Genomic DNA, 7,998 nt, shown 5'->3' with positions numbered 1-7,998 from the left:
TTGATATCTTTAGGAAACCATTGAAATATTTCTGAAATCTTTGCCAAATATTTAAAATATTGCTGAAATATTTTGTAATATTCATGAGATTATTTAAGTCGTTGTAAAATCATTTATATCTTTCTGTAATCTTTTAAATCTATCGAAAATCATTGCGAAATAATTAAAGTTATTGTAAAATGCTTCGAAAATCGTCAAATCTTTGTAAAATATGCGAAATATTTGATGTTTGTGAAATTTGATGTTTAAATCTTTAAGAAATATTCGAAATCCTTAGGAAATCATTTAATTCTTGGTGAAATCTTTGAAAAATCATTAGAAAATAATGTATGCCTTGGTAAAATCTTCTTAATCAGTTCTGAACCTTTGCCAAATATTTGAAATATTTGTGAAATCTTTGAAATATTTAGAAAATCATTGAAATCTTTATAAAATATTACAAATATTTTTTTAATATTTTCAAAACATTTGTCGAATTATTAAAATCTTTGTAAAAAATTTTTAATCTATCCGAAGTCTTTTTGAACTCTTTCTAAAATCTTCAAGAAAGATTCGAGATATTTTAAAAATAATTGGTAATATTTGTAAAATCTTTGTTAAATCTTTGAGGAATCATTAATGTACTTATAAAATCTTTTAAACCTATGCCAAATCTGTGCGAAATATTTCAAACCTTTTATATCTTTGGAAAACCATTGAAATGTTTCTGAAATCCTCGAAAGCCTTGGCAAAGAAATCCTCAAAATTTTGGAAATATTTGTTAAATTATTGAAATCGTTGCGAAATGATAAAACTATCTGTGCAATCTTTGAAATATATCGGAAATTTTTATGAAATAATTAAGGTATTTATGAAATGTTTGGAATCTATCCAGAATCCTTTCAAAATATTTAAAAACTGTGAAATCTTTGAGAAATCATTGAAATTGTGATATCTTTGTCAAATCTTGTTGAAATCTTAAGAATTCTGGAAAATATTAAAAATATTTTTTAAATATCTTGTTATATTCGTGAAATTATTGAACTCGTTTTGAAATCCTTTGGAAATAATTGAAGTCTTTGTAAAATCTTCTTAATCTATCCAAAATCTTTGCGACGTATTTGAAAACTGTGAAATCTCTGAGAAATCATTAAATTATGAAATTTTCCAGAAATCATTGACAATTTTGTGAAATCTTTTGCAATCTGAATTTTATACCTGTATTTATTATTTATTATTCATTTATTATTATTTATGAACAAATTGTATTTATCATGATATTATCATACTATGTTAAATGTGTGTCATTCAATATTATAAATTTATTCTCTTGTCCCCACCTGGAGAAAAAAGAATTCGCCGCTTCTGAATACATTTTGTAACAATTTTACAATTATTATTACACCATTAAGCCATTTGCCTTTCGGGGTAGGCGTGACTCACTCGGTAGGGCAAAGGAGTAGTGTGTGGAAGGGATAGAGATTTTTCAGATTGATCCAGAATTCTCGTGCTATTTAAGTAAATAACACGTTCGTTACGCAACACTGCTCCGACCCTCGTTGCTGATCAATCTCTCTAGCAATCACCCCAAGCGAAGAACCTCACGAAGTCGTTATGTAAGGTTCCTCACTTGGGTCCATTAGTAGGCAAGGCCTTTGTTTCAGGCGTCATTCACTCTACTGACACTCTTTTTATTAACTATTTGCCGCCATACTTTCCTGTCCTGGCATACTTCTCTCACTTCTTTTATGTCCATGCATTTTTTCATGCAGGCTCTTGTGTTTCTGTGACTTCTTATGTCTCTTAACTAGGGTCTCATTCATACATTCTAACCATTTTTTCTGCGGTCTGCCTCTGGGCACACTGCCATTTACTTTACCTTGATACACTTGTTTCGTTAGTCGTTCATTTGGTATTCTCTCAACATGTCCGAACCACCTTAACCGATTTCTTTCCCATGTGTCTACTAGCGTCTCTTCTGCACCTCATTCTTTTAGAAGTATCTCGTTACTTACTTTGTCCATCAGGGTTTTCCCGCATATTATGCGCATGAATCTCATGTCAATTGCGTTAATTTTACTCTTATCTTTTTCTTGATAAGTCCATGTCTCGCTACCGTATAGTACAGTCGGTACAAATATAGAATTATGTATTGCCGTTTTAGCTTTATTTGATATATTTTTACTTCTGATAAGGAGACCTGCTCCACCAATAACCTTCTTACCTTCATTTATTCGTCTATCTAATTCCTCATCTATCTTCCCGTTCCTAGTAAATCAGCTACCAAGGTATACGAACTTATCAACTTGTTCAACTCTCTCATCATTTAATAAAATATTGCATAGTGTTTTCTCACTCTTTCCTTCTAACACCATAGTTTTGTTTTATTTGTGTTAATTTTGAGACCAAGCTCTTCATGCTTGCATCTAATTTATTCAACATTCTTTGTAAGTCTTCGATAGACTCTGCCATAACAACCTTATCATCTTCGAACACTAACCTACGTACCCTTACTGTTTCGAGATCCACACCCTCTTCGTCGAAGAGAGCCATTCTTAAACACTTGTCCATAAATAATATAAATAACCATGAAGACATAACGCATCCCTGTCTAACTCCTTGAATAATATCGAAACAGTCACTCAGTTTCCCATTCACTCTTACACTCGCTTTGATACCTGTATATATTGTTTTTATAGTTTGTAGGATCCATCCATTGACTCCATACTCTTTCAGGACTTCCCAAAGTTTACTTCTATATACCTTGTCAAAAGCTTTTTCTAGGTCAACAAATGCACAGAAAACTTTTTTTCCTACTCTCAAACTTTTTTCTGTTATTTGCCTTAAACTAAATATTTGATCCGTACATGACCTTCCTGGCATAAACCCACTTTGGACTTCCCAAATCTTTGCTTCTGTTATTTTCATTACCCCACGAATAACTGTATTACCCATATAATAAATTCTTTTAAAAAAGTAAATACGATTCTCCTGAAGAAAATAGTCTTCACGATGATTTCCAAAGATCGAGTATATATCGACTGTATTCTACTTTGCGAATGCTTTTTTTTAGATATACGTACTTACACAGAAATATAAGACATTGTAGCAAAGTAAAACACAGTTGATATAAACACTCTGTTTTTAGAAATATTCATTAAAACTACACTGTAAAAAATTTCGGGAAGTCTCCCCACTATTTAGCAGGAAAAATCCACATTTTCGTTGGGGGAAACCACTTTCCCCAAGATTTGGGGAAGTTTTCCTAAAATTTCTTATAACTCAATAAAAATGGGGAAAAATTCCCTAAAATTTAGGAAATTAGATAATACCTACAATTTTTGGGCAAATTTCCCTAAACTTAGGGTAACTTATACGAAAGTTTTGGAATATATCCTACAATTTGGGGAATTCAGTTTATCTCACTAAATTTAGGAAAACGTTCCAGAACTAATTTTTAATTTGCCGCGTAGATCAGGTAAATTTTTAAAAAATGCTTGACTATTTCTGTATGGTCAGGAAGATATTTTGCCCTAAAATACTCGATGAACTAGCACAATATTTTGAATAATTTTACACAGGTTTTTGGAGAAAAGATTAATTAATGTTAAAGTCATCTAAAACATTTTGAATGAATAATTATTAAGTTAATAATTTTGAATGCAAATCAACTTTTTATAAAAAGAACGATTACAATCTACAAAAAGACGTAATCTTGTCTTTTTGTAGTATTTTTGAGAAAATTGCGAATTTCTAGGAACATTTATAAATAGCTTTGTATGGAATTTTAAGAAAATCCATATTGGAAAAGATACATATAGATGTAGGTAAGAAGTGCCCGCCGGAAGTCATAAGACTCTGAATTTGTATAGATGCTTATTTATAAATTGATCTGAAAGTTTTGCGAGAATGTAAATAAAGTCTAATCCTTCAGGTAGTTTAAATTTGAAAGAGAAAAAGTTTTTAATTATTCCGTGAAGAGTATTATACTAGTAGTAAACTATTCTGCACGGTATAGTTTAGATTCCGCTACCACCTTCATTTTAGTCTTGCGTTTCTGGACTGGTAGCTTTAAAGAAAATCCGAAAGGGCGCGACGTACGGCCACTCGCGCAACAGGAATGACGCGTCGAGTTTTTAAGTACTATGCGTAACAAAGCATAATTTTGGAAATTTTGGAAATTTTAGTTATATAAATTTATGCATTTTTAAGCGTAAGATATTTTCCCGATTCAGTCTTGGTAATCACTCCAACTAGTACCCGATCAGGCCCCGACTAGGATAAGTCGGGTCATCTGACTAGCCCCCGACTAATCTACCGTGACACTACTGGTCGGGGGCTAGTCAGATGACCCGACTGTAAGTGGGGTCAACTGGTCGAGAACCAGACTAGTTCCCCATTTGAATTTCTACACGGGAGGAAACTCGAGAATAATTAATTATTCCTCAAGGAATATTTTCTCTGAAGCTACTGAGCTTTAAGTTGACTTGAAACCAGTTCAATTTACGAGAATTTAATTTTTGATGTGAAATTATTTAATAGGGTTACTTAAAATCCGTATAAAATTATTTTTATGATAAAAGTGCTCCTGAAATTCTGGTATCGTAATTTTGATGCCTTGCTCATTATATGAAATTGTTATGAATTTCCTCCGAGCATGTTGAAATTAGGGCAAGTTCAGATCAGGCGAGGCAAACTGAGTAGAAACGAGCTGTAAGCAGTCGAGAGATAATGGCAGTATAGTATGAACATATTCTTGTGCAAGTATATGTAACTTGCATTACTGTGAAAATTAACAAGAAAACCCAAGTAACTGAGTAACGATAATAGACATAATATCAAATTGGGTTTGAAATGTATAATACCGGCTCCAAAAATGTATTCACCTGTAAATATAAAGTAAAACTATTTAAATTAAATGTCAAATAACATAAAAAATAGTTGTTTGTATTAAGATAGGGGTACAGAAAAATTAAGGTTTAAAATTCTTTTCACTTTCTAGACACAATAAATACTATTCTCCTTCTACACAGACAACAATTTATGATCATAGCTTTTTTACACTTTCAAATAGTCATAAAGCCCTTTCCTCACTCTCTTTTTACGAAAATTTTTTTAAATGCTCTTGAATATTGTAACTTTCATTATCTTTTTAGGCACATGCTTTATTTGTTTAAGTAATTAAATTTTAAAGAAGAATGAAAAATAATTAAAGACGCTAGGAAATATTTCTCGCTTAGATAAGATTATCTTTCAGAAGGGGACTTTAATCTTAACGTTAACGAGATTCAAATCCGATTTAATAATATGATATTAGAGGGCAACTTATATATTCCATTGATAAACCACGGCCGAAAAAGAAGATTGTGGTTAGATTTAGTTCCACAACAGGGTTACTTTTCTTTTTTACCCTCAAAATTCCCGACTATTTTCCAGGATTTGGCCAATTTATTCCCTAATGTGAACTTTAAATCGCCTCTCACTGAAAGCATTAATAAAATAAATTTAACATAATGTTTTTCCTATGTGATTGATTATTCTAAAAAATTATTTACACGTATGATGGGAAATATAATACAATTTCGATCTCTTAATTATCTGCGCAGATTTAGATAAGATGGGAGTTGTCACTTTTTATAAACTTATCATTGATTAATTTTTTTGCTGTAATTATTGGCAAATAATTCCTAAATATAATTTTTAATGTCTGTGGCATTAGCGATTAATAATCGACTAAAAATTTGAGGGTAATTACAAAAAAATATTTTAAATATTTAACCCGCACAGGATAGATTGGTCGGTTAGACCCAGTTGCAATCCACGAAGTCGCTGTATTTTCGAAAAGTGCCTCCATATTTTTTTTAATATCTCAATAACTAATGAACTTAGGAAGCTTTAATTTGCAGATACGAATTCTTGAGATTCTGTTGTCAGTGATTGAAAATCGATTGAGTCTACCGGACCAAGTCTATTCTATAAGGATTATTTGGGTAGTTTATCCTGTGAGGGTTAATATTGGCAGATTACTTATAATTACATGTGTTTATAACAAAGTTAATGTATAATTCTCTTATTATTAAACTAAATCTTTTTTGTAGTGATTCCTCGTGATAACTGTTCAATAATTATTAAATGATTAATTGTTAATACCTAGAAATTAATAACCGTAACAACAGCAAATTCATTTCCATCCAAATAATTGAGTTTTCTACCGAAAAGGTAAATTTACATCCAAGAACTAGCTTTCCACGAAAATAGAGGAATTAAAAAAAATGCATAAATTTTCAACTAAAAAAGATCCATTTTGAGCAAAAATATAACTTTAAAAAATTTATATTTATTAGTAAAAATCATTCATTATTTTCCTAGGAATTCCAAGAAAATAGTTTTGTTTTCTTGAAATTTACCAATTTCAAAAAAAATTTTAATCTATTGTGTAAAATCTTCAAAAACCCACATTTTATTTTTAATTTTTTGAAGAATTATCAAACTTTAAATTATTTTATTATATTTTCTAAGCTGTTAAAACCTATGAATAACTTTTAAAGTGATACTAATTTTCCCCGAAATTAGAAAAAAAATTTAATTAACCTTCTAAATATATTTTTAAATTATTCATATTTTTCCTATTTCTTTTCTTAATTTTGTATAATCAGAAAAATTGCCTTAAAATCTTTTAGCTTCATTGTTGAAAATCTTCAACAAGATACATTTTGTTTTAGATTTCTTTAAAGCTTTTTAAGTTTTAAACTATATCTAAATCTTATTAAAAACTTCGGAATATCTCTTACACTCACTTGCATTTTTTTTGAAAATTTTGTAATTCTCTAGAATTGAGAAATGTTGCTTTAAAATGTTCTACATACTTTTGCGAAATTTTAAAAATCTTCTCAAGATTTAAATAATTTAAAATCTCTTTAAAACTTCTAAATATCTGTTAAAAGATTATTCTGCTTTCCTAACAAAAATTTTGATCCTCTAAAATAAAAAAAAATCTTAAAATCTTTCATATTTTTGCTAAAAATTAAACATTTTTAAATTATTCTTTACAAATAAGACCTAAATAATTCGTAAATGAACATATGGGAAACCGTCCTACAGTGGATAATGCTGCCTGCTGTGGATAATGATTAATTAAAAATACTAATGCTTGTGAAATAATGTATTTGTTTAATAGTTTCGGTACTATATCCATAATTAAATTAAAATAAATTATTTGTCTTCTATTTTTACTTTTAATTAATGGTTATCCACTCTAGGTGGATGAACGAGTGGTAAAAAAATGTTAGGAATATAATTATTTCCCGTTATCATAAAATAATTTTCAATGAGACTTTTCTCCTTTATTAATAATGTTTAAAAACATTAAAAAATCAATTTTATCATGAAAAATTCGTATTTTCACAGTCGAAACGAATCATATTTTCAAAAGCAATGTATGTGAGATCTCGCAACTACAATTTTTCTTTTTAAGAAAAGGATCAAAATTTGAATTTATTTGTCTGGTTATAAGGATTAATGAAAAAATATATATATATTACATAACTTTAAATATGATTTTCGCTTCGAATTTATATTCTTGGTTAATTACAGGTCTTTTTCCGTTTTTTGTTTGTTGTTTTTTTTTATTCTGGGCTATTTTCCAGTATTTCCTCTTTTCCAGTATAGTAAACACCCTGTATAAGTAGAATTCGCTCTACAAATCGCTTCGCATATTGAAGCTTGGAAACATAAATATATTTTTCAAAAACTAACTTTCTGCTCTTTTCAAAATGCATTATGCAACTTTTTGAAAAGAGTGCAAAAGTCATGATAAGTGAGTATGAGACAAGATGGAAATGAGGTCGAGTTTGAAAAACCGTAGAAAGAAAAGTACGCAAAAAGCTCGCGAAATTCGCGAGCATGTAGTTTGAAGTTAATTTTGAAATCTAGCTACTATTAAAGTTTGGTATGTGCAGCCCCGTAGAGAAAATTACAATAGACAAGGCCGGTATTTTGTTATGAGATAAGTCGCTTGTA

This window comes from Belonocnema kinseyi, chromosome 6 (genome assembly GCF_010883055.1).
Source record: "Belonocnema kinseyi isolate 2016_QV_RU_SX_M_011 chromosome 6, B_treatae_v1, whole genome shotgun sequence".
NCBI classification, from domain to species: domain Eukaryota; kingdom Metazoa; phylum Arthropoda; class Insecta; order Hymenoptera; family Cynipidae; genus Belonocnema; species Belonocnema kinseyi.
This window is presented reverse-complemented; position numbering follows the sequence as displayed.